Source organism: Chamaea fasciata, unplaced genomic scaffold (assembly GCF_029207755.1).
Source record: "Chamaea fasciata isolate MVZ Bird 193981 ecotype frontalis unplaced genomic scaffold, bChaFas1.0.hap1 SCAF_3, whole genome shotgun sequence".
In the NCBI taxonomy this organism is placed as follows: Eukaryota; Metazoa; Chordata; class Aves; order Passeriformes; family Sylviidae; genus Chamaea; species Chamaea fasciata.
Genome location: NW_027094088.1, coordinates 54509474 through 54523866, shown reverse-complemented (window position 1 = coordinate 54523866; position 14393 = coordinate 54509474). Strand labels below are relative to the sequence as shown.

Here is a 14393-nt window from a genome sequence, read left to right as displayed (position 1 = left end):
TTCAAGCAGGACATGACTTTCCTAAACCTCTGCTAGCTGGGCCTGATCCCCTGGTTGTCCTGTTTGTTACTGTTCTGTCTACTTGGGTTGAGTTGAGCGAGTTGCTCTTAAGGCCACAGTTATCAAAAATAATTTCTAACATTTGCCTGTCCATATTGAGTCTGTTTTTCTGAAGTAGCACCTTTGAAAGTCAGTTAGTGCTGGAAGAGGGGACCTTTTTTAAAAAATCAAGCTCAATTTGGCTGAAGGTACTTATCAGGAGTTAAAATACCTCAATGCTTCTGCTGTTGCCTCCCTGATTTTAGAAATTAACCCTATCTAGAGTGCTATGAGGATTAATGAGCTAGAATTAACAAAGCGATTAGCAAATGGGAATTTTCAGCACTGAGTCACATTGTAATGCCCTGCCTAGTGGTTGGTGATGACCACCATGCAAAAGCAAAACAGAACTTACTTAAAATCACTGGCTTCATATAACTTGGACAATAATAGTTTGTCCACATTTGTTTACAGTTTTGTAACTGTTTGTCATAACTCTGATGAATGCCTTTTCCTACATACTCTGCTGTGTTGAGGATACCCAATTATACCTTGTGGCAAACCTTGGCATCTTTTACTGTACAGAAGGGAAGTGATTGACTTTCTCCAAAGCCACTAATTCTGCCACTCCTGAAAATCATTCCCAGGGAATTTTTGGTGAGAATGATTCATTTTCTTCAAGAGGTTGTTATACCCTTGTAGCTGTATTTTGGACCTGCTGTGGTTGTATCACTTGATCTCCCACGTGACACCACTATGTTCCTGCTTCTTAGCTGCTTGGCGAGTAATAAGCTTATCCTGGAAAAGAAATGAGATTATGTACTTTTAAAAAATGCACTCATAAACGTGGAGCAACCAAATTTGCTCCAACCTCCAGTGCCAAGGAAATTAAAGAAATATTTATGTAGAATTAAAAAATGAGGAAATTGGACTGAAGTTCTTACAGCTGTGGAGCAAAAGAAAAATAAAATGGAAAAAAATGCCTCACTTTAAGATGACATGGATATTTGAGGAATAAACAACAGAGAAGGCACAAGAATTGAAAACTATATTTAGGGCAAAGCTGTGTGGGTTTATGGTATATCTATAGTTATAGGCAGGAGGTAGGAGCATTAGTAGGTGTGAAAATCCATTGCAGAGTGTTAGTTACTGTCAAAGTTGGACAGTTTTTCTTTTTCCTCAGCAAGTGTGTTTTTGCAAAAAAAAGCTGTTGTTTTGGGTTACTTGACACTATTGAAATCAACCCTAATTTGTAAATAGAACTCTGTAATTAAAAAGCAAGGAAAAAAAAAAGGTGGGGGATGGCAGGTTGGAAATGCTTTAGCAGGTTTTCATGATGAAACACTTCCATCTCTGAGGGTTAGAAAGTTAAATGGGAAAGAAACCACTTTAAAAAAAAAAAGACAAAGGAAAGAAGAAAATTAAAAAGTAAAAAATAAATGGACATATTGTTCCTGTGCTCCATGTTGTACTCCTCACCTGTGGGGTAGGGTGGTTACCTTCTGTGCAGGGTCTGGGCTCTTGTCTGGCCTGTCTTTCTGGAAGCATAGTCCCAGGAGCAGTGAAGAAGTCTTGGGTGCTGCTGACAAGAAGGAGGCTTGCTCCTCCTCCTCTTCCTCTGGCCCCATAGCACTCCTCCCACCCCTGTGCTGGCAGCAGCTCTTGCTGCAGCCCCTGCAGCTAATCAAGGAGAAATCTTTCTCCCCAGGCCCCGCAGGCTCAGGGAGTTGAACTGATGGGTGCAGAGTTCTGACAAGGGCCAAAGCCAGGTAAGGAGGAGGAGGAGCGGGGAGCAGGCAGGTACCAGGGAAGAGCTGGTTGCAAGGAGAGCTATTCTTAGAGGTAGAAAGATCTCTTTCAGTTGAGCTGCCCACAGAACACTGCTGTAGCCACTTTCGAGCAAGGGTTTTGCTGTCTGCTTTCCTTCCTCTTGCATTGATGGTTGGGCAGCAGTGTAGTCTGGGACATGCTGGTTTGAGTCACTCCTGCTGAAGCTATTTTGTGCTGTATAAGGCATGGCTGGAGTCAGGGAGGGAGAGAGTCAGGCTTCGTGCTTTTCGACAAATGGCTGGGCTGTGTGCTGGAGAGGAGCAATTACATTTTAGCTCCTGTTCTGCTAAACGTTGAGATATTTTTGCAAAGTGTCAGTGCTTCAGGAGGAGGATCAGTGGTTGGAATCCTCACATGGAACATGGCTCTTCTGTTTTCCAAGACATGTGCAACATCTGATTGTAATCTTCATAAGCGCCCACAGAAGCAAAGCACATCAGTTGGCCACAAGTTTAATTTTTATATGACTAAATTATTTTAAAAATATGACCTTAATAATAACAAGTGATTTAGATTCAATTCCAAGGTACTTTCTGTTTTAAATGCACTTTGCTAGGTGTTCTACATGCCTCTGTAAAGTGTAATTACAATTCACTGCTTCTCCAGAAAACTTTGCTCCATTCAGCTTTGTCAGATACCACTGAGGTGAGGGAGGAAAAGGAAGGCAGGTTGGCTCTGCTGCCAGCTCTCTCTCGGCATGTCACTGTGCACACCTCTCCACATAGCACCCTGTACATCCTCTTTCAGCCCCAACCTACCCCAGATATCCGAAAGACCTGTGTGTCCTTCTTAAGAGAAGAGATAAAGTTAGGAGGATGTTGACACTAAGGTGGCCTGTAGCTTTGGCAGCTGGGGGCTGTGCCTGGACCACTGGCTCAGACCACTCTGCTTCTTGCTATTTGCCCATAGTTTTTTTGTAAATGCCTTTAGTGTGTTGCAGAAAGCATTTAGTAAGCTAAAGTAAAACTTTACTGAAAAGCATTTCTAAAATAACTTTTAGTTCTGCCCAAATAAGGTAGTTTGTTTGTCTAGATGCTGTTTCAACATATAAGTTCTCTTCGTTGTGCTGTAGGATATCTCCTTCCTTGTGCTTTGTGTGAGAGGTATCAAAGAAATCTGGTTTTATTCTTTCACAGGAAATTTCTTTGAGCTCAGAAGAGGTGAATATTGCTTCTTAGCTTCTTGAGTCCCAAGGATACCCACAGTCCTGCTAGATAATGGGCCCTGATCTCTGTTAGTTGAGCAGATCTGCATACATTGCTCCATCTTGCCTGGTGGATCTAATACCAAGTATTTTGTGGTGTAAGGCAATGTACTAGGAAAGCCTCTCTGTAATAGACATGTAGTTGTCTATGCAGCATGACTGCTTATCTGCCTGAAGACAGATGACTCTCCTGGGCTTTCTTTTTCTTACTTATTGCCCAATTCAGTGGGAAACCACATAGATGTGATAGGACATGCTCATCAGAGCAAGCACAAGGGGCAGGCTGTGTGTTGACAGTAGTCTTAGACAGCTGTGGTGGGTCGGCTCCTGCTTCAAGATGTTTGTGTGCTGTGAGCACAAGTGTCTTCGTCGTGCAATCATGAGAATCCCTGGGAAAGGGCTAGGTCTGACCCGTGACAGTACCTGGGGCTGTAGCAGTGTAGAAATCAATTCAGAGAAAGCATTTTTCTCTTCAGAGGCTGTATCCATTAGAGCACTTGTTGCTTGCTACTGCATGTTTTGCAATACAAGTCTTTCCCAAGAATGGCGGTTTAATGAACTCTTGCTGGCACTTGACAAACTGTCCTGTTGGCTTTCTGCTAGATGTGTGTGCACCAAATTAAAAGATTGCTTATGCTATAAAATGCTCTTCGTTGTGCCTTCCTACTGAAAGAGCATTTTGTTCTGCTTTGCTAAATGCTGCTATGATTTAATCCCTGTGAAGTCAGTGGGCCAAAGTTTTTTGTTTTGTTTTGTTTTTTTTTTTCTCCTGGTGTAAATTTCGTTAAACCCTGTATAGCTGCACCTTCTGGCTCAGTGACATGTAGGCATAAATCATCATATTGCCCTTCCTACTGAATTCTGTAGAGTGACAATATGGATAGCAAGGAGGTTTATTAATTATGATAAAGTTAGAGACATCCACATATAGACTAGTGCCGTAGGCATGATTTAAAGCACATCAAACAGCAGATGTTCTGTGTTTCACAGAGGTAAGGTAGGTTGAGTAATGATAAGAACTGTCTAAGCTAGCCACAAACTCTTGTAAACTATTAAGTAACTTTTCCTCTCCTTTTTCCCTTTCTGTTTTCATTACTTTTGTGCCTATAAGTCTGAGATGGAGAAGAAAATTTACTGCTGAGTTGCTATACTTGGAACCTGGGCAGGGCTAGCTCCATTTGTTTCCCAGCTCTCCTCAGTGCAAGTTACCTCTGGGGGCAGCCAAAGCCTCCCAATGTGAACAATCCTGCAGGAGCAGGAAAAACAAGGAGAGGGACTCCTGACAGCACCCCTGCATATCCAGCAGCTGTAGCCTGGAAGACCTAGTGGCAGCAGTGGGTTGCAGCCTTTGCTGACTTAGAGAGGACGGTGGTGTAGAGGACCCAGCCTGGGCACTGCTGTGTCTTCCTCTCCATACTGCAGCCACACATCTCCAGCTGTTGAACTGGAATAGAAGGGTGATGCATTAGCTGTGGCTAACACTGGCCTCCAGTGAGACTGTATGGAAGAAGGCATTTGTTAGGCACTTAAGAAACAAATGCATTTAGGTAACAGTCTGAGAAGCTGGTGTGAAGTGTTAAACTTCAAACTGAAAAGGCTGAACTGCTGTCCAACTGGGAGATACTTGGGCAGAGAAAGTTTAGAATGTTAAATAATCGTATAGAAACACACCACTGAGATGCAGGGGCTAATCAGGCATTGCTACAGAAGTGCAGGCAGCTATTTCCTATTATGTTGCTGATTTGTATCTCCTATAGATAACTTAATGAGCTAATGAGTCAAAAGACTTTGCCTCACCCTGAGCTGTTAATGGACAAAGGAATCTAAATGACTCTGCTCCAGCATCAAAATGGATGTTTCTGTAGCTATTTAGAAAAAAAAAAAAATATAAGAGGGCATAAAGCAGCCTATAGAAAGTCAAACTTGTACAAGTAGGTGGCTGATTGGAGTGAAGCCACCGTTCAGCATGTCGCCCAAAATGTCTTAAGAAAGCTGTATGGTACAAGAATATTTGCATGAACATACTGCCTTTTTCTATACTTGAAAATGTGGAATGTTAAAAGAAGAAGTGTCACTTTCCTCACTGAAGGGTGAGAACAAAGGACAAAGACTTGTCCTGCTTGATAATTTCAGATCCTAGCCAGAAGTAGGAATTTCTCTGTGTCTAGGCAGTATCACATATTCAAATAGAAGCAGCCTGGTTGCATTGTACATTGGGAAGCATGTAAAGCACCTTCTGATGTTTCACAGTTTGCTCCCTGAAGCTAAAACATATGGATGAGAGGGGCCATGAAGGGATTCTTCTTGGCTGGTCTGTAATTGCATGTCTTGTTTGGTAACAATTAGTCTAGTTAGTGACAGGCCTGTAGTAATTCTGTGTTCAAGAATCCTGTCTAGGAAATCTGATGTTATGACAGCTGTATGCTAATTTTCTTCCCAGATTTTAACATATGGAAAGGATTCCTGAATAAGTGTCCAGCTACACTTGAAGCTAACCTGAGAGTATAGCTTCTAGCCAGTCCCAAAATAGGCTGCAAAACATCCAGACCACTAAAAAGTGACAAAAGCCAAAATATCTTACAGAGATTTAATAATTTCTGAATTACTAAATTCAGTTATTTTTATTTGTGTCTTTCTGACGTTCAGTTTTTTAGAGACTGAAGTTACTTTTACTAGTAGATTCAAGTCACGATAATTTAGCTATGAGAATTTGAGCTAGCTGTTATCTGAAGTTAGTTCAAAAGCTTTCAGAAGAACTTGAAAATTTCCTAGGCAGAGAGAGGAAGGTGGTTTTGAATTGATAATAAATTTAATGTTTCACTATCTTTTTAACTGTTGGTTAAAGCAGTGTGAAAGCTGTAAAGCACTGCACAGTTAGTAACCTCAATTACTGCCTGCAAATAAATATGGATTTACTCCAGCTTTGGAATGAATGCTGTGAGTACCAGCTGTGGGGAAAAAATGAACTGGGACTGTGTAATAGTTAAAAACTTACACAGATTCCATGAACTGAGCTAACAGGAACACTCATTTAATTGGAGATTAATAAGAATCTGTACTTGGGGTCCATGATACCTCAGTCTCTGGCCCAAATCCGTTGAGAACCTCAATGAAGATAAAAAGTGAACCAAATTGCTTTGGCTTTCAGCTTGAAGTGGTAGAGAATATGATGTGTTTCCATGGACATTTCTCATCTGTGGCTGCAATCTACCTACCTTGTCTTAAAAATCTGTTTTCTTAATGCAAAAGTTACCTAGAGACAGTTTTCAGTCTAGAAATCAAATGTGACCATAAAAACTCCTCATAAATAAGCTCAGTGTGTAGCAGCCATTTTTCATATGGTGAGGCTTGTACTAGTAGGATGTAAGCATTCAAAAAACTGATTTATTTATTTGCTACTATGACATGCAGAGGAAATAGATGAATAATTAGGTAAAGTAGGCCCTTCTAGTCCACTTTTCCTAGGTGGATATTAGATCTCCACTTGTTACTCGAGCTGGATCATTCTTGTGTCATGGTCTTCGAATTTTTCCTCAGCTGACTTATCACCAAATTTCTAATAATCTTTCTCTGGCCAAAGATTGTTTAGAGAAAAAAAAAAAAACCCTGCTTTTACTTGAAGGCCTTGAAGAATTCTATGTCTCCAAACACCTCTTGATGTTTACCCAGACGTGGGCCTTCATGATGGAAAACCTGGAACATCATGAAGGGTTGGAACAGAAACTCCAGCGTCCTCTTGTATCACTACTTCACTGAACTTACCTGGGTGTATCCCCACAACTTCATCTTCTAGACCCTCCTCACTTTTGCTAGCAATTTTTCCAGTGCAAATGGCCATTGTGGGACAGTTAATGAATCTTCCATGGAATCTTCTATTGCTTTTCTTCTTCCTGCCCATAGTTATTGTGTTCTTTGCAACCTAGAGAAAAATCTAAAGGGCTGTAGAGATTGTGTGGGCTCTGTAATACATACTAACTCGTGGGTGCCCCTTCCATGCTGATCCCAGGGGATAACATGAGCCAAAGAACTGAAAGGACTTATCCTCACATAAGCAGGACATACGAGTTATTCCTAGGTGAACTAGTGAACCCAGAACCCTTCATCTCTCTGGTAAAACTTGGATGCCTTCTTTAACAGAGATTGTGAGAATGTCTCTTGAAAGCCATTCAATAAATTCCTTTGGATCAACTGTTACTTTTTGAAAGATTTCTTGAAGGTTTTCAGAAAGGAAAAGGATACAGAGGAAATGCTTACAGATTTATTTTTTTCAACTTGATTACAGAAGAATAAATATACTGTTGAAAACCTGAAATATATTTGGTTGTATAAAACCGAAAGAAATAAGCACACAACACGCATGCTACCTGCCAGGCTGAACTGTTTAGCTGAGTGCTGGTCCCTGAGGGAGCATTTTTAGAGCTCATTATGCTGATATTTATCTTCTCCAGGCAGTGCTGGAATGGTTCACTTACCACTCCCTGTTTTTCAGTAAATCTGAAGACATGAAGACCACCAAAGCTTTGTTCCTTTCTGAGAGTTGGCTCAGACTTTGGTATTATTTGCACTAGGGAATTTGGAAATATTTGTTATCTTCTCTTGAAAGTTTACTTTTCTCTTGATAGTAACATTGGCTAGAAAAATATGAGAACTGTAAGCTTATCATAATTAACTGATCAGGCTGGCGAATTTGCACAACAATGAAAAATGCATCTTTCCAAACACCTGGCTTAACTTTATTACTCAAATGTAATATCTCATTTCCAGATAAACCATACAGCCAATTATGGAAACTCTCTGTAACAGGGAGTGGGAGAATATCCTACATGCTGAAGATCAGCTGTGTTATGTTTTTATTGGTGGTTTCTGGAACATTTGGGAATTAGGGAAAATATTGAATACATTCTTTCCTAGTGGACAGTCTGGACCTCCTGCAATCCTTTACTGTTGTGGATCCTATTTTTTTTTCAAGCTAAAATTCATATTACTATTCTCAGAAGTAAGTTGATGCCCACTTTATTGCTGTTTTGTATCATCTGTCTGAAATCACTGGACAATACCAGCGTTTAAAAAATGCTGTCAGTTGCTCTGATCTGAGGTCAGGATATCAGTCTTTTACAGACTAGGCCAAGCCCTTGATAACTTCTGGAATGCCAATATATCTACAGCGTCAAACTATTGCAGATTAAAAACTGGAGCAGAGAGGACAGGAAGTGAGAGTTTTCTTTCCCTTTTAAGTGCAGAGATCTACAAACAAGAAAATGATCGGTTTGTTGCAGTGGAGAAGTTAATGAACATCAGAGCTGGAGTCAGCAAGAAACTGGGGTAGAAAAACTGTCGGGGCTCATAACCCACATGCACTTGTGATGTAAATGTTCTCTCTTAGTCATAAACATTCTTTGCAAGGATTTTAAAGCACCAATATTAATGAAACTTGAAATATTTCTTGTGCTCTGCTGAAGAGACAGAGGCTTCTGGCTATTTTAACCTGTGTACCTGTATTACGTGTGAATGTATCTGTGTAATATTTGTGCTATGCTGGTGATAGATGAACCCAGGATAGGAAGGAATTTCCAGACTCAGCATGTCCAATCCTCTGGGTTTTATGGCTTTGGACAACCCTATTGATACATTCATCCTATTCCATTCTAAAAATAGATTGCTTGCATTCTTTGTGCCTAGGTAAGTCTGTTCCTGAAATTTATTTGTGTGATGGTTAAAAGCCAGTCTTCTAATTGCCAGCATAGACATATTCCTGGCCAGTGTAATGACTGATCAGTATCTGCTGGCCTTGGCCATTGCTTAAGTAGCTCTAGCTCACAACTATGTGCTGTCAACCCCTTCTCCAGACTTGCACATTTTTCTTTCATGTTTCCAACTCATGAGTTATAGAAGCAATGGTTCGTACAGGTCCCTGAAACTCTCTTCCATGTGATTTCATTCTAGGACTGTGCCTTCATCTTCAAGGTCATCCACATCTCCTTTATGCATTTCAAGTCATGCTCCTAATTAATGCTCTGTATTAACTTTGAATGATCTGAGTATTTAATTGGAGTACTTAGTATTGTACTTTCTTTGAGATAAATAATGAAAATATCAAATAAAATTAGTCCCTAAACCCACCTTGGACAAAATCTACAATCTAGCCTTTCCCAGGCCTAGGAGTTAATTCACACAAATCTATTCTCATCTTATCTGTTAGCCACTTCTGTCTTGTTTTAATTCCTATCCTTTTAATTTTGGCTAACAATTTCCCTTGGGATATTATAAAAGCTTCTTGTTTCTTTCTTTTTTTTAAAACAAAGTTTCCAGACGATTATTTTTATCCTTTATTTTTGTCTTTAAAAATATTTTATTAAAGGCAGATGTCAGATTAGTTTGACACAATCTGCTTATCCATAATGTGTATATGTTAAATTCCATTTATCTTCACATTTCTAATTTTTCTTTCCTTGACTTTATTGTGAAAGCCTAAGGTTACTACATAGGTTATAGATTTGTATTTTCCAAAATTAGATTACCCCAGCATTCACATTCTTTCTTTAAACATAGCTATTGGATGTTTATCACCAGCTGTATAACCTCATCCTCTTTTCCCCATCATCAGTTGAATAATTCATTAAAATCCTTGCTCCTGAGTTTCAATTTCATATACCAAGTTTTTTATGTTGAGAGCTAAAGTTCAGTCCTCTGCTCAGCTGCTCGAGTGCAGTATGGCTTGCACCCATCTCAGAAATAGTAATTTTCTGATCATTAGTTGCTGTCCTGCCTTACTAACCCTTGTTGATTACAGACATATTTCAGCCTGGTTCAGCCAAGCCCTATGGGACTGGCTTTACCATGGCCTTTAGACTCAGAATCTGTTTGTTGAAGTGAATGTTTGGTGATGTGGTAAGTGGATCAGGTGAAGTCAGGGATACCAGGAAAGATTCACAGCTGCTAACTTAATCAAGCATCTTATCTAAGTTGAGACATGCCTGGGTGCAGTTCCCTCGCCTGATTCCGACAAAACATGTGACTTCATCTCTCTTGCCCTCTCTCTTGTACAGCTGAGGACAGTTATCAAGTAGTGCACAGAGCTGCTGCTCCTCACAGATCTGAAAATGATGCCCTGCAGTGGTCTTAGTTTGTTTTCAAGTGAGAGACTGATTACATTTAGTTTTTCTGTGTTGTCTTCTCATGTAGATGTAGAAGGAATTTTTATTCAATTTATCATTGTCTTTGGAGTGGCAGGTGGAAACACTCCTTCTTGCCATAGCTTGAAAAAAGAGGTGGTTACACCACCTACACAGTGCTTGACATTTGATAACACTTGACATGCTTGTGATGGTTATTTGGCATTTTTTAAAATCAGTGAGAGCAGTCTGAAATGGAACAAGTTCTGATGCATTATGAAAAGAGAACTATGAATAAAGACACAGGATCCTCAGTTCCTACTGTCTCTTCATGATGATTTTGCCTTTGCAGTGAGCAGCTACACTGGTAAGAGCATCTCTGACTTGAAAGTAATTAAGGCTTCTTCGTTAATTAAACAGAAGAAGAGAGATAAGTGACATTTGCATTTGCTGATGGCTTCTTTATGGTAAATGAATTGCCGGATGGTCGATGTTGATGTTTTCCAGTTGATTTCCTTTGGATTCTTGGCTGGGATTGCAGCAGAGATTATTATTGTCTCACACATCTGCTAGATGATGAGTTTCCATTGTACCTCACTGATCACAAACACATGAATAACTTCCACATTCGCCACTTCTATGTGTATCCCTGCATCAACATGGGAAGAAACATTCCCGTAGGCACACAGAACTCTTGGATATGTTGTGTGTGTTTGTTTTTCAAACCAACTGTCCCGTCTGTGTGCTCTGTGCCTGCTTTTAATTGAATGTTGAGCAGTGAGGAACATGAATTAAGAAGTGTGTTTTCTCTCAGTTTTTAGTGGTTACACTATAACCTCTTGAAAGATTGAGTCACTTACCTGCCTGCCAGCAAGACACAACATTGCAGGAGTAATGGCATTCTTTGGTGATGCTGTTGGTAGCTAAAGGTGCTGAGTGTGTTCCTAGCATTTGGTGCTTCTTTGCTTGAAACCAAGAAAAGTATTTAGTATCCGTTCCATGTGATGTAGTTTAAGCTTTTCACAGAGAGGTACTCTTTCCCCCCTGTGCTTTTCTGGGAATCCTAGCATTCCTTGGCTGTTAGTACTTTCCTTGTTTTCAACAAGCTGATTGTATTAGGTTTGTGTGGCAAGTTTTTGGTAGCAGGAGGCTACAGGGGTGGCTTCTGTGAGAAGCTTCTAGATGCTTCCCAGTGCAAGCTGGCTCCAATATGGACTTACCACCGGCCAAGGTTGAGCCCATCAGCAGTGGTGGTAACTCCTCCGGGATATTTAAGAAGAAGGAAAAAAAAACCCATGCATGCTTGCAGCTGGAGGGAGGAGTGAGAATATCTGAGTAAAACAACTCTGCAGACACCAAGGTCAGTGAAGAAAGAAGGGCTGGGACATGCTCTGGGTTCTGGAGCAGACCTTGCAGGCCTTGGTGCAGACCATGGTGAGTTCCACTGTAGCCCATGGAGAACCATGGTGGAGCAGAGATCCACCTGCAGCCTGTGGAAGATCCACACCAGAGCAGATGAATGCAGGAAGGAGGCTGTGACCCCATGGGAAGCCCACGCTGGAGCAGGTTTTCTGGCTGGATTTGTGACCCCGTGGGGGATCCACCCTGGAGCTGTTTGTTCCAGAAGGCCTGTGCCCTGTGTGAGGGACCCATGGTGGAGTAGTTCATGAGGAACTGCAGCCTGTGGGCAGGAGTCATGCTGGAGAAGTTCAGGGAGAACTGTGTCCCGTGGGATAACTCAACACTGGAGCATGGGAAGAGTGTGAGGAGTGCTCCCCATGAGGACAAAAAAGCAGCAGAGACGTGTGATGAACTGACCACAGTTCCCCATTCCCTGATGCCCTGTGCTGCTCAGGGGAAGGAGGGAGAGAAAATCAGAAGCAAAGTTAAGTCTGGGAAGAAGAGAGGAGTGGGGAGAAGGTGTTTTTAACATTTGGGTTCATTTCTCATTATCCTACTCTGATTTGATTACTACTAAATTAAACTAATTTTCCCAGGTTGAGTCAGTTTTGCCTGTGACAGTGACTGGTGAATGATCTCTCCCTGTGCTTATCTTAACCCATGACCCTTTCATAATATTTCTCTCTCCTGCTCTGCTGAGGAGGGGAGTGATTGAACTGCCTTGATGGACACTTGGTGTCCAGCTAGGGTCAACCCACCATGCTGACTTAGGATTTTCTTTTCTGGAGACACTCCTATCTGCTAGACAGGAAAAAAGTATCTCCTCCAGAGGTTCCTGTATCCCAGCTGGAAGGGGTAAACATTTCAACTCACCAAGCTTGAGTGTGTATATAAAAAGGACAGAGAGCTGTACTGCAGCAGAGAAAAAAATATGTTAAACAATTTAAACCATGTTTTGTTAAACTCATTATTATCAGTCCCATTTTTCTTCCAGACAGTTTTATCACAACCATGTCAGTAGAATAAATCAAATGTACTACTGTAACGGAGCTGTATGGGCAGATTTAGCCATGATACATTCACCATTTACTATGCTGGAAAGCCTCTAAAGCAATGATTTCAATGAAGTATTCCATTTTTTCTTAAAGTAGAGAGAAACACAATTCTAGTAACATCAGAATTTTGGATTTTGTGGGGTTTTTGTTGGGCTTTATTTGTTTGTTTATTTCTTTGTTTTTTAATAATGATTTTTAAAAGCCTGGCAGTGCTAGTTTGACCTTCAATTTCAATGATTTTTAGGAACATATATTTCCTTGCATACTTTTCCATCCTCATGTCCAGCAAAGAACCAGAATATTATATACTGGAAAAAAATTGTACTTGCACAGTGATAGCATCTTTCATCATTTTGGGCATATTCTATACAGTTTTATTGCTAGTTTTACCTGAAAGAAATAGCATTTATCCAGCCTGTAAAAGAACACTTTCACGTTACTATTTGTGAACATCTTTGATAAAATGAATTCTATTGTAGAGCTAAATCCAAATTTGAATATTTAAAGAAAATACATTTTGTAGGGTTTGACTTTGCTAGTCCCCTTCCACTTATCACTGGATGAACTTTTTGCTATGTTCGTGTCCTTAAGCTTTGCATTTGTAATTACCTATTCTCTAGGGTAATACTACCTTTTTTTTTTTTTTTTTTTTTTTTTTTTTTTTTTTGAGATGAGGGGCTGGGGTGGGGGGGTGAGCTATGCAGCTGATATTGCTGCTTCTATGCTTTTTGGGAATAGTCTGTAGGAGCAGATCCAAAGGAAATCCCCTTCCACAGGAAAAGAAGAAAGAGGAGACAGGATGTGGATGCTAAACTGATCAACAACCCATACATCCTTCCTTCCTTCCTTCCTTTCTTCCCCCGCCATGTTAGTTCTGCATACAATGCAGGATGCAGTAGGATGTCTTTTTTCACCTTGGATTCTTTCCCTGTAACTTTTTTTAGGTTTTGCTGTTTAAAATAACATTTACTGTTGCTTCTCCATAGTCAGCAGCTCATTCTGCCAACAGCAAATGCTATAAAAATGGGCAAGACTATATAGACCTACCTCTGACAGTCCTGTAGAATACAAAGGTAAAACAAAATGAGGATGAAGGCAGGGAAAGATGGGTCATCTGGACAAGGCAGTACAATATTCTATTTGCCTACTTTGGGTGTTGTTATCCTGATTCATTCTGTTGTTTGCTGATTGTTTTACCCTATTTTCCTCTTCCCACATTTATGGTCTCATGTCATTGCTTGTGTAGCTGAGTTTTACTGCTTCGTAAAGGACAAATATGTTTAATGGTCACTTTGTAAAATCAGGGAAACACATTTTTTTTCTCACTAGCTAGCTACCTGAGACCAAACTCTGGATCCTTTATGCCTTTGCAAAAGGTACATACTGAAAGGGAGAAGGGCATTAAAACCCAGAGGGCAAGTAAAAAGAGCTCAGCTGGCAAACAATAGGAAATAATATCCTTGGCATCACCTTACCCTGAAGAAAATGTTGTTAACAGTCAATTTAAGTTTTAGGGGTTGGCTTACCCAGGAGTTTACAATGGTCGAAGTCAATAGGCAATCGTGTACTCATATACAGAAGAGAGTCTCAAAATTGCTTTAAAAGTCCAGAGGAAAAGGGAAAATTATTCAGGGTTAGTGGAGGAAGAGAGGTAAAAGCATAATAAAATAAATAGACATAATAAAATAAACAGACTCTTTCTTAAGGTCCTAAAGACACTGGATAGCTGGAGTGGAGTTGCATAAAAAGTGT

The 14393-nt window shown here is 40.4% G+C and overlaps 1 protein-coding gene across 7 annotated transcripts in view; it reads left to right on the top strand.

The window, feature by feature from the left end:
• TIAM2 (TIAM Rac1 associated GEF 2) overlaps window positions 1–14393 on the top strand; it is a 168968-nt gene that overhangs the window by 121520 nt on the left and 33055 nt on the right. Inside the window, exon 1 of one of the 7 annotated variants that reach the window (XM_066179051.1) lies at window positions 752–1808. The exons of 4 other annotated variants lie outside the window; for them this stretch is intronic. The gene's annotated coding sequence lies outside the window, so the exon portion shown is untranslated. Of the gene's footprint in view, window positions 1–751; window positions 1809–5147; window positions 5164–10400; window positions 10553–14393 lie in introns of those variants that run through there. 2 more of the 7 variants (XM_066179053.1, XM_066179050.1) reach the window with 2 other exon arrangements.